The sequence below is a fragment of the Neovison vison genome, chromosome 9 (assembly GCF_020171115.1).
Source record: "Neovison vison isolate M4711 chromosome 9, ASM_NN_V1, whole genome shotgun sequence".
NCBI classification, from domain to species: Eukaryota; Metazoa; Chordata; class Mammalia; order Carnivora; family Mustelidae; genus Neogale; species Neogale vison.
This window is the reverse complement of record NC_058099.1, coordinates 69,237,394-69,250,475: the sequence shown is the minus strand read 5'-3', so window position 1 is coordinate 69,250,475 and position 13,082 is coordinate 69,237,394.

Below are 13,082 nucleotides of genomic sequence, written 5' to 3'. Positions count from 1 at the left end.
GTGTGCACAGAACACAAGAGCCATGTGCCAAGACACCTTTCTCAGAGTGGAGCAGCTCCCTTGTCCTAGTTGTCCCCTCCTGTACCCTTTAGAAGCCAGGGTTCTGTGTCACCTCAGAGGGAGTCGTTGACACTAGTCTTCCACAAGGGGTGTTCCTCAGAGCGAATACTTTCCAGCATCACTTGTTTGCCAACACCAAAGCTACCGTCTCTCTCTACTCCCGAAGCGGGTATTGCGCCTTCCCCGTACCTTCTCCTTGGGAGCATGTGAACGGGTGAGTCCCTCTCCTTATTGCTCTTTCCATAAGCACAATCATGCTTATCTCAGGAGTAGAAGGAAAGTCTGGGTAAAGAGGGTTTCGCTGTATGCGGGTTTCACCCTCCAGACTGTGGAGACTATGTTGAGACAATCCTGGCTTGGCCACCGACCTGACTTTGATTTCCCAGTGAATGCTGAGCTTTTCCAGAGGTTTTCTGCTTGGGGCGAACAGCACTTTGCTGCTGCATCCACAGCATGCTTTAGAAGTTTGCTCTCCTGCATGAGGGAAGAAGACTTGCAAGAGAGTTGTTGCCTCTTGGGCCTTGCATTCCGGGGCACAAGACTCGCGTACTGGGTTCACAGTGCCTTTCAAATGACAGCAGACACAGCCACGACCCTGTAGCAGCGTGCGTCGCACAAGAATACTCTCTGTGTAGACTACCAACACCTGGCATAACCAGGGTCTGTCCTTTTGCTCTGGCGTCCAGGTGTACACAGAACACAAGAGCCTTGTGCCAAGACACCTTTCTCAGAGTGGAGCAGCTCCCTTGTCCTAGTTGTCCCCCCTGTACCCTTTAGAATCCAGGGTTCTGTGTCACCTCAGAGGGAGTCGTTGACACTAGTCTTCCACAAAGGGTGTTCCTCAGAGCGCATACTTTCCAGCATCACTTCTGTTTGCCAACACCAAAGCCACCGTCTCTCTCTACTCCTGAAGCGGGTATTGCGCCTTCCCCATACCTTCTCCTTGGGAGCGTGTGAACGGGTGAGTCCCTCTCCTTATTGCTCTTTCCATAAGCACAAACATGCTTATCTCTCGAGCAGAAGGAAAGTCTGGGTAAAGAGGGTTTCGCTGTATGCGGGTTTCACCCTCCAGACTGTGGAGACTATGCTGAGACAAGCCTGGCTTGGTCACAGAACTGACATTGATTTCCCAGTGAATGCTGAGCTTTTCCAGAGGTTTTCTGCTTGGGGCGAACAGCACTTTGCTGCTGCATCCACAGCAAAGCTTTAGAAGTTTGCTCTCCTGCATGAGGGAAGAAGACTTGCAAGAGAGTTGCTGCCTCTTGGGCCTTGCATTCCGGGGCACAAGACTCGCGTCCTGGGTTCACAGTGCCTTTCAAATGACAGCAGACACAGCCACCACCCTGTAGCAGCATGCGTCGAACAGGAATGCACTCTGTGTAGACTACCAACACCTGGCATAACCAGGGTCTGTCCTTTTGCTCTGGCGTTCAGGTGTACACAGAACACAAGAGCCTTCTGCCAAGACTCCTTTCTCAGAGTGGAGCAGCACCCTTGTCCTAGTTGTCCCCTCCTGTACCCTTTAGAAGCCAGGGTTCTGTGTCACCTCAGAGGGAGTCGTTGACACTAGTCTTCCACAAGGGGTGTTCCTCAGAGCGCATACTTTCCAGCATCACTTCTGTTTGCCAACACCAAAGCCAAAGTCTCCTCTCTACTCCCGAAGCGTGTATTGTGCTTCCCCATACCTTCTCCTTGGGAGCGTGTGAACGGGTGAGTCCCTCTCCTTATTGCTCTTTCCATAAGCACAACCATGCTTATCTCTCGAGCAGAAGGAAAGTCTGGGTAAAGAGGGTTTCGCTGTATGCGGGTTTTACCCTCCAGACTGTGGAGACTATGCTGAGACAAGCCTGGCTTGGCCACAGAACTGACATTGATTTCCCAGTGAATGCTGAGCTTTTCCAGAGGTTTTCTGCTTGGGGCGAACAGCACTTTGCTGCTGCATCCACAGCATGCTTTAGAAGTTTGCTCTCCTGCATGAGGGAAGAAGACTTGCAAGAGAGTTGCTGCCTCTTGGGCCTTGCATTCCGGGGCACAAGACTCGCGTCCTGGGTTCACAGTGCCTTTCAAATGACAGCAGACACAGCCACCACCCTGTAGCAGCGTGCGTCGCACAAGAATGCACTCTGTGTAGACTACCAACACCTGGCATAACCAGGGTCTGTCCTTTTGCTCTGGCGTTCAGGTGTACACAGAACACAAGAGCCTTCTGCCAAGACTCCTTTCTCAGAGTGGAGCAGCACCCTTGTCCTAGTTGTCCCCTCCTGTACCCTTTAGAAGCCAGGGTTCTGTGTCACCTCAGAGGGAGTCGTTGACACTAGTCTTCCACAAGGGGTGTTCCTCAGAGCGCATACTTTCCAGCATACTTCTGTTTGCCAACACCAAAGCCAAAGTCTCCTCTCTACTCCCGAAGCGGGTATTGCGCCTTCCCCATACCTTCTCCTTGGGAGCGTGTGAACGGGTGAGTCCCTCTCCTTATTGCTCTTTCCATAAGCACAACCATGCTTATCTCTCGAGCAGAAGGAAAGTCTGGGTAAAGAGGGTTTCGCTGTATGCGGGTTTCACCCTCCAGACTGTGGAGACTATGCTGAGACAAGCCTGGCTTGGCCACAGAACTGACATTGATTTCAAAGTGAATGCTGAGCTTTTCCAGAGGTTTTCTGCTTGGGGCGAACAGCACTTTGCTGCTGCATCCACAGCAAAGCTTTAGAAGTTTGCTCTCCTGCATGAGGGAAGAAGACTTGCAAGAGAGTTGCTGCCTCTTGGGCCTTGCATTCCGGGGCACAGGACTCGCGTCCTGGGTTCACAGTGCCTTTCAAATGACAGCAGACACAGCCACCACCCTGTAGCAGCGTGCGTCGCACAGGAATGCACTCTGTGTAGACTACCAACACCTGGCATAACCAGGATCTGTCCTTTTGCTCTGGCGTTCAGGTGTACACAGAACACAAGAGCCTTGTGCCAAGTCTCCTTTCTCAGAGTGGAGCAGCACCCTTGTCCTAGTTGTCCCCTCCTGTACCCTTTAGAAGCCAGGGTTCTGTGTCACCTCAGAGGGAGTCGATGACACTAGTCTTCCACAAGGGATGTTCCTCAGAGCGCATACTTTCCAGCATTACTTCTGTTTGCCAACACCAAAGCCACCGTCTCCTCTCTAATCCCGAAGCGGGTATTGCGCCTTCCTGATACCTTCTCCTTGGGAGCGTGTGTACGGGTGAGTCCCTCTCCTTATTGCTCTTTCAATAAGCACAACCATGCTTATCTCTCGAGCAGAAGGAAAGTCTGGGTAAAGAGGGTTTCGCTGTATGCGGGTTTCACCCTCCAGACTGTGGAGACTATGCTGAGACAAGCCTGGCTTGGTCACAGAACTGACATTGATTTCCCTGTGAATGCTGAGCTTTTCCAGAGGTTTTCTGCTTGGGGCGAACAGCCCTTTGCTGCTGCATCCACAGCAAAGCTTTAGAAGTTTGCTCTCCTGCATGAGGGAAGAAGACTTGCAAGAGAGTTGCTGCCTCTCGGGCCTTGCATTCCGGGGCACAAGACTCGCGTCCTGTGTTCACAGTGCCTTTCAAATGACAGCAGACACAGCCACCACCCTGTAGCAGCATGCGTCACACAGGAATGCATTTTGTGTAGACTACCAACACCTGGCATAACCAGGGTCTGTCCTTTTGCTCTGGCGTTCAGGTGTACACAGAACACAAGAGCCTTCTGCCAAGACTCCTTTCTCAGAGTGGAGCAGCACCCTTGTCCTAGTTGTCCCCTCCTGTACCCTTTAGAAGCCAGGGTTCTGTGTCACCTCAGAGGGAGTCGTTGACACTAGTCTTCCACAAGGGGTGTTCCTCAGAGCGCATACTTTCCAGCATCACTTCTGTTTGCCAACACCAAAGCCAAAGTCTCCTCTCTACTCCCGAAGCGGGTATTGCGCCTTCCCCATACCTTCTCCTTGGGAGCGTGTGAACGGGTGAGTCCCTCTCCTTATTGCTCTTTCCATAAGCACAACGATGCTTATCTCTCGAGCAGAAGGAAAGTCTGGGTAAAGAGGGTTTCGCTGTATGCGGGTTTTACCCTCAAGACTGTGGAGACTATGCTGAGACAAGCCTGGCTTGGCCACAGAACTGACATTGATTTCCCAGTGAATGCTGAGCTTTTCCAGAGGTTTTCTGCTTGGGGCGAACAGCACTTTGCTGCTGCATCCACAGCATGCTTTAGAAGTTTGCTCTCCTGCATGAGGGAAGAAGACTTGCAAGAGAGTTGCTGCCTCTTGGGCCTTGCATTCCGGGGCACAAGACTCGCGTCCTGGGTTCACAGTGCCTTTCAAATGACAGCCGACACAGCCACGACCCTGTAGCAGCGTGCGTCGCACAAGAATGCTCTCTGTGTAGACTAACAACACCTGGCATAACCAGGGTCTGTCCTTGTGCTCTGGCGTTCAGGTGTACACAGAACACAAGAGCCTTGTGCCAAGACACCTTTCTCAGAGTGGAGCAGCTCCCTTGTCCTAGTTGTCCCCTCCTGTACCCTTTAGAAGCCAGGGTTCTGTGTCACCTCAGAGGGAGTCGTTGACACTAGTCTTCCACAAGGGGTGTTCCTCAGAGCGCATACTTTCCAGCATCACTTCTGGTTGCCAACACCAAAGCCACCGTCTCTCTCTACTCCCGAAGCGGGTATTGCGCCTTCCCCATACCTTCTCCTTGGGAGCGTGTGAACGGGTGAGTCCCTCTCCTTATTGCTCTTTCCATAAGCACAACCATGCTTATCTCTCGAGCAGAAGGAAAGTCTGGGTAAAGAGGGTTTCGCTGTATGCGGGTTTCACCCTCCAGACTGTGGAGACTATGCTGAGACAAGCCTGGCTTGGCCACAGAACTGACATTGATTTCCCAGTGAATGCTGAGCTTTTCCAGAGGTTTTCTGCTTGGGGCGAACAGCACTTTGCTGCTGCATCCACAGCAAAGCTTTAGAAGTTTGCTCTCCTGCTTGAGGGAAGAAGACTTGCAAGAGAGTTGTTGCCTCTTGGGCCTTGCATTCCGGGGCACAAGACTCGCGTCCTGGGTTCACAGTGCCTTTCAAATGACAGCAGACACAGCCACGACCCTGTAGCAGCGTGCGTCGCACAAGAATGCTCTCTGTGTAGACTAACAACACCTGGCATAACCAGGGTCTGTCCTTTTGCTCCGGCGTTCAGGTGTACACAGAACACAAGAGCCTTGTGCCAAGACACCTTTCTCAGAGTGGAGCAGCTCCCTTGTCCTAGTTGTCCCCTCCTGTACCCTTTAGAAGCCAGGGTTCTGTGTCACCTCAGAGGGAGTCGTTGACACTAGTCTTCCACAAGGGGTGTTCCTCAGAGCGCATACTTTCCAGCATCACTTCTGTTTGCCAACACCAAAGCCACCGTCTCCTCTCTACTCCCGAAGCGGGTATTGCGCCTTCCCCGTACCTTCTCCTTGGGAGCATGTGAACGGGTGAGTCCCTCTCCTTATTGCTCTTTCCATAAGCACAATCATGCTTATCTCAGGAGTAGAAGGAAAGTCTGGGTAAAGAGGGTTTCGCTGTATGCGGGTTTCACCCTCCAGACTGTGGAGACTATGTTGAGACAATCCTGGCTTGGCCACCGACCTGACTTTGATTTCCCAGTGAATGCTGAGCTTTTCCAGAGGTTTTCTGCTTGGGGCGAACAGCACTTTGCTGCTGCATCCACAGCATGCTTTAGAAGTTTGCTCTCCTGCATGAGGGAAGAAGACTTGCAAGAGAGTTGTTGCCTCTTGGGCCTTGCATTCCGGGGCACAAGACTCGCGTACTGGGTTCACAGTGCCTTTCAAATGACAGCAGACACAGCCACGACCCTGTAGCAGCGTGCGTCGCACAAGAATGCTCTCTGTGTAGACTACCAACACCTAGCATAACCAGGGTCTGTCCTTTTGCTCTGGCGTCCAGGTGTACACAGAACACAAGAGCCTTGTGCCAAGACACCTTTCTCAGAGTGGAGCAGCTCCCTTGTCCTAGTTGTCCCCCCTGTACCCTTTAGAATCCAGGGTTCTGTGTCACCTCAGAGGGAGTCGTTGACACTAGTCTTCCACAAAGGGTGTTCCTCAGAGCGCATACTTTTCAGCATCACTTCTGTTTGCCAACACCAAAGCCACCGTCTCTCTCTACTCCTGAAGCGGGTATTGCGCCTTCCCCATACCTTCTCCTTGGGAGCGTGTGAACGGGTGAGTCCCTCTCCTTATTGCTCTTTCCATAAGCACAACCATGCTTATCTCTCGAGCAGAAGGAAAGTCTGGGTAAAGAGGGTTTCGCTGTATGCGGGTTTCACCCTCCAGACTGTGGAGACTATGCTGAGACAAGCCTGGCTTGGTCACAGAACTGACATTGATTTCCCAGTGAATGCTGAGCTTTTCCAGAGGTTTTCTGCTTGGGGCGAACAGCACTTTGCTGCTGCATCCACAGCAAAGCTTTAGAAGTTTGCTCTCCTGCATGAGGGAAGAAGACTTGCAAGAGAGTTGCTGCCTCTTGGGCCTTGCATTCCGGGGCACAAGACTCGCGTCCTGGGTTCACAGTGCCTTTCAAATGACAGCAGACACAGCCACCACCCTGTAGCAGCATGCGTCGAACAGGAATGCACTCTGTGTAGACTACCAACACCTGGCATAACCAGGGTCTATCCTTTTGCTCTGGCGTTCAGGTGTACACAGAACACAAGAGCCTTCTGCCAAGACTCCTTTCTCAGAGTGGAGCAGCACCCTTGTCCTAGTTGTCCCCTCCTGTACCCTTTAGAAGCCAGGGTTCTGTGTCACCTCAGAGGGAGTCGTTGACACTAGTCTTCCACAAGGGGTGTTCCTCAGAGCGCATACTTTCCAGCATCACTTCTGTTTGCCAACACCAAAGCCAAAGTCTCCTCTCTACTCCCGAAGCGTGTATTGTGCCTTCCCCATACCTTCTCCTTGGGAGCGTGTGAACGGGTGAGTCCCTCTCCTTATTGCTCTTTCCATAAGCACAACCATGCTTATCTCTCGAGCAGAAGGAAAGTCTGGGTAAAGAGGGTTTCGCTGTATGCGGGTTTTACCCTCCAGACTGTGGAGACTATGCTGAGACAAGCCTGGCTTGGCCACAGAACTGACATTGATTTCCCAGTGAATGCTGAGCTTTTCCAGAGGTTTTCTGCTTGGGGCGAACAGCACTTTGCTGCTGCATCCACAGCATGCTTTAGAAGTTTGCTCTCCTGCATGAGGGAAGAAGACTTGCAAGAGAGTTGCTGCCTCTTGGGCCTTGCATTCCGGGGCACAAGACTCGCGTCCTGGGTTCACAGTGCCTTTCAAATGACAGCAGACACAGCCACCACCCTGTAGCAGCGTGCGTCGCACAAGAATGCACTCTGTGTAGACTACCAACACCTGGCATAACCAGGGTCTGTCCTTTTGCTCTGGCGTTCAGGTGTACACAGAACACAAGAGCCTTCTGCCAAGACTCCTTTCTCAGAGTGGAGCAGCACCCATGTCCTAGTTGTCCCCTCCTGTACCCTTTAGAAGCCAGGGTTCTGTGTCACCTCAGAGGGAGTCGTTGACACTAGTCTTCCACAAGGGGTGTTCCTCAGAGCGCATACTTTCCAGCATACTTCTGTTTGCCAACACCAAAGCCAAAGTCTCCTCTCTACTCCCGAAGCGGGTATTGTGCCTTCCCCATACCTTCTCCTTGGGAGCGTGTGAACGGGTGAGTCCCTCTCCTTATTGCTCTTTCCATAAGCACAAACATGCTTATCTCTCGAGCAGAAGGAAAGTCTGGGTAAAGAGGGTTTCGCTGTATGCGGGTTTCACCCTCCAGACTGTGGAGACTATGCTGAGACAAGCCTGGCTTGGCCACAGAACTGACATTGATTTCAAAGTGAATGCTGAGCTTTTCCAGAGGTTTTCTGCTTGGGGCGAACAGCACTTTGCTGCTGCATCCACAGCAAAGCTTTAGAAGTTTGCTCTCCTGCATGAGGGAAGAAGACTTGCAAGAGAGTTGCTGCCTCTTGGGCCTTGCATTCCGGGGCACAGGACTCGCGTCCTGGGTTCACAGTGCCTTTCAAATGACAGCAGACACAGCCACCACCCTGTAGCAGCGTGCGTCGCACAGGAATGCACTCTGTGTAGACTACCAACACCTGGCATAACCAGGATCTGTCCTTTTGCTCTGGCGTTCAGGTGTACACAGAACACAAGAGCCTTGTGCCAAGTCTCCTTTCTCAGAGTGGAGCAGCACCCTTGTCCTAGTTGTCCCCTCCTGTACCCTTTAGAAGCCAGGGTTCTGTGTCACCTCAGAGGGAGTCGATGACACTAGTCTTCCACAAGGGATGTTCCTCAGAGCGCATACTTTCCAGCATTACTTCTGTTTGCCAACACCAAAGCCACCGTCTCCTCTCTAATCCCGAAGCGGGTATTGCGCCTTCCTGATACCTTCTCCTTGGGAGCGTGTGTACGGGTGAGTCCCTCTCCTTATTGCTCTTTCAATAAGCACAACCATGCTTATCTCTCGAGCAGAAGGAAAGTCTGGGTAAAGAGGGTTTCGCTGTATGCGGGTTTCACCCTCCAGACTGTGGAGACTATGCTGAGACAAGCCTGGCTTGGTCACAGAACTGACATTGATTTCCCTGTGAATGCTGAGCTTTTCCAGAGGTTTTCTGCTTGGGGCGAACAGCCCTTTGCTGCTGCATCCACAGCAAAGCTTTAGAAGTTTGCTCTCCTGCATGAGGGAAGAAGACTTGCAAGAGAGTTGCTGCCTCTTGGGCCTTGCATTCCGGGGCACAAGACTCGCGTCCTGGGTTCACAGTGCCTTTCAAATGACAGCAGACACAGCCACCACCCTGTAGCAGCATGCGTCGCACAGGAATGCATTTTGTGTAGACTACCAACACCTGGCATAACCAGGGTCTGTCCTTTTGCTCTGGCGTTCAGGTGTACACAGAACACAAGAGCCTTCTGCCAAGACTCCTTTCTCAGAGTGGAGCAGCACCCTTGTCCTAGTTGTGCCCTCCTGTACCCTTTAGAAGCCAGGGTTCTGTGTCACCTCAGAGGGAGTCGTTGACACTAGTCTTCCACAAGGGGTGTTCCTCAGAGCGCATACTTTCCAGCATCACTTCTGTTTGCCAACACCAAAGCCAAAGTCTCCTCTCTACTCCCGAAGCGTGTATTGCGCCTTCCCCATACCTTCTCCTTGGGAGCGTGTGTACGGGTGAGTCCCTCTCCTTATTGCTCTTTCCATAAGCACAACCATGCTTATCTCTCGAGCAGAAGGAAAGTCTGGGTAAAGAAGGTTTCGCTGTATGCGGGTTTTACCCTCCAGACTGTGGAGACTATGCTGAGACAAGCCTGGCTTGGCCACAGAACTGACATTGATTTCCCAGTGAATGCTGAGCTTTTCCAGAGGTTTTCTGCTTGGGGCGAACAGCACTTTGCTGATGCATCCACAGCAAAGCTTTAGAAGTTTGCTCTCCTGCATGAGGGAAGAAGACTTGCAAGAGAGTTGCTGCCTCTTGGGCCTTGCATTCCGGGGCACAAGACTCGCGTCCTGGGTTCACAGTGCCTTTCAAATGACAGCAGACACAGCCACGACCCTGTAGCAGCGTGCGTCGCACAAGAATGCACTCTGTGTAGACTACCAACACCTGGCATAACCAGGGTCTGTCCTTTTGCTCTGGCGTTCAGGTGTACACAGAACACAAGAGCCTTCTGCCAAGACTCCTTTCTCAGAGTGGAGCAGCACCCTTGTCCTAGTTGTCCCCTCCTGTACCCTTTAGAAGCCAGGGTTCTGTGTCACCTCAGAGGGAGTCGATGACACTAGTCTTCCACAAGGGGTGTTCCTCAGAGCGCATACTTTCCAGCTTCACTTCTGTTTGCCAACACCAAAGCCACCGTCTCCTCTCTACTACCGAAGCGGGTATTGCGCCTTCCCCATACCTTCTCCTTGGGAGCGTGTGAACGGGTGAGTCCCTCTCCTTATTGCTCTTTCCATAAGCACAACCATGCTTATCTCTCGAGCAGAAGGAAAGTCTGGGTAAAGAGGGTTTCGCTGTATGCGGGTTTCACCCTCTAGACTGTGGAGACTATGCTGAGACAAGCCTGGCTTGGTCACAGAACTGACATTGATTTCCCTGTGAATGCTGAGCTTTTCCAGAGGTTTTCTGCTTGGGGCGAAGAGCACTTTGCTGCTGCATCCACAGCAAAGCTTTAGAAGTTTGCTCTCATGCATGAGGGAAGAAGACTTGCAAGAGAGTTGCTGCCTCTTGGGCCTTGCATTCCGGGGCACAAGACTCGCGTCCTGGGTTCACAGTGCCTTTCAAATGACAGCAGACACAGCCACGACCCTGTAGCAGCGTGCGTCGCACAGGAATGCACTCTGTGTAGACTACCAACACCTGGCATAACCAGGATCTGTCCTTTTGCTCTGGCGTTCAGGTGTACACAGAACACGAGCCTTGTGCCAAGTCTCCTTTCTCAGAGTGGAGCAGCACCCTTGTCCTAGTTGTCCCCTCCTGTACCCTTTAGAAGCCAGGGTTCTGTGTCACCTCAGAGGGAGTCGATGACACTAGTCTTCCACAAGGGATGTTCCTCAGAGCGCATACTTTCCAGCATTACTTCTGTTTGCCAACACCAAAGCCACCGTCTCCTCTCTAATCCCGAAGCGGGTATTGCGCCTTCCTGATACCTTCTCCTTGGGAGCGTGTGTACGGGTGAGTCCCTCTCCTTATTGCTCTTTCAATAAGCAAAACCATGCTTATCTCTCGAGCAGAAGGAAAGTCTGGGTAAAGAGGGTTTCGCTGTATGCGGGTGTCACCCTCCAGACTGTGGAGACTATGCTGAGACAAGCCTGGCTTGGTCACAGAACTGACATTGATTTCCCTGTGAATGCTGAGCTTTTCCAGAGGTTTTCTGCTTGGGGCGAACAGCCCTTTGCTGCTGCATCCACAGCAAAGCTTTAGAAGTTTGCTCTCCTGCATGAGGGAAGAAGACTTGCAAGAGAGTTGCTGCCTCTTGGGCCTTGCATTCCGGGGCACAAGACTCGCGTCCTGGGTTCACAGTGCCTTTCAAATGACAGCAGACACAGCCACCACCCTGTAGCAGCATGCGTCGCACAGGAATGCATTCTGTGTAGACTACCAACACCTGGCATAACCAGGGTCTGTCCTTTTGCTCTGGCGTTCAGGTGTACACAGAACACAAGAGCCTTCTGCCAAGACTCCTTTCTCAGAGTGGAGCAGCTCCCTTGTCCTAGTTGTCCCCTCCTGTACCCTTTAGAAGCCAGGGTTCTGTGTCACCTCAGAGGGAGTCGTTGACACTAGTCTTCCACAAGGGGTGTTCCTCAGAGAGCATACTTTCCAGCATCACTTCTGTTTGCCAACACCAAAGCCAAAGTCTCCTCTCTACTCCCGAAGCGGGTATTGCGCCTTCCCCATACCTTCTCCTTGGGAGCGTGTGAACGGGTGAGTCCCTCTCCTTATTGCTCTTTCCATAAGCACAACCATGCTTATCTCTCGAGCAGAAGGAAAGTCTGGGTAAAGAGGGTTTCGCTGTATGCGGGTTTTACCCTCAAGACTGTGGAGACTATGCTGAGACAAGCCTGGCTTGGCCACAGAACTGACATTGATTTCCCAGTGAATGCTGAGCTTTTCCAGAGGTTTCCTGCTTGGGGCGAACAGCACTTTGCTGCTGCATCCACAGCATGCTTTAGAAGTTTGCTCTCCTGCATGAGGGAAGAAGACTTGCAAGAGAGTTGCTGCCTCTTGGGCCTTGCATTCCGGGGCACAAGACTCGCGTCCTGGGATCACAGTGCCTTTCAAATGACAGCAGACACAGCCACGACCCTGTAGCAGCGTGCGTCGCACAAGAATGCTCTCTGTGTAGAATAACAACACCTGGCATAACCAGGGTCTGTCCTTTTGCTCTGGCGTTCAGGTGTACACAGAACACAAGAGCCATGTGCCAAGACACCTTTCTCAGAGTGGAGCAGCTCCCTTGTCCTAGTTGTCCCCTCCTGTACCCTTTAGAAGCCAGGGTTCTGTGTCACCTCAGAGGGAGTCGTTGACACTAGTCTTCCACAAGGGGTCTTCCTCAGAGCGCATACTTTCCAGCATCACTTGTTTGCCAACACCAAAGCTACCGTATCTCTCTACTCCCGAAGCGGGTATTGCGCCTTCCCCATACCTTCTCCTTGGGAGCGTGTGAACGGGTGAGTCCCTCTCCTTATTGCTCTTTCCATAAGCACAACCATGCTTATCTCTCGAGCAGAAGGAAAGTCTGGGTAAAGAGGGTTTCGCTGTATGCGGGTTTCACCCTCCAGACTGTGGAGACTATGCTGAGACAAGCCTGGCTTGGCCACAGAACTGACATTGATTTCAAAGTGAATGCTGAGCTTTTCCAGAGGTTTTCTGCTTGGGGCGAACAGCACTTTGCTGCTGCATCCACAGCAAAGCTTTAGAAGTTTGCTCTCCTGCATGAGGGAAGAAGACTTGCAAGAGAGTTGCTGCCTCTTGGGCCTTGCATTCCGGGGCACAAGACTCGCGTCCTGGGTTCACAGTGCCTTTCAAATGACAGCAGACACAGCCACGACCCTGTAGCAGCGTGCGTCGCACAAGAATGCTCTCTGTGTAGACTAACAACACCTGACATAACCAGGGTCTGTCCTTGTGCTCTGGCGTTCAGGTGTACACTGAACACAAGAGCCTTGTGCCAAGACACCTTTCTCAGAGTGGAGCAGCTCCCTTGTCCTAGTTGTCCCCTCCTGTACCCTTTAGAAGCCAGGGTTCTGTGTCACCTCAGAGGGAGTCGTTGACACTAGTCTTCCACAAAGGGTGTTCCTCAGAGCGCATACTTTCCAGCATCACTTCTGTTTGCCAACACCAAAGCCACCGTCTCTCTCTACTCCTGAAGCGGGTATTGCGCCTTCCCCATACCTTCTCCTTGGGAGCGTGTGAACGGGTGAGTCCCTCTCCTTATTGCTCTTTCCATAAGCACAACCATGCTTATCTCTCGAGCAGAAGGAAAGTCTGGGTAAAG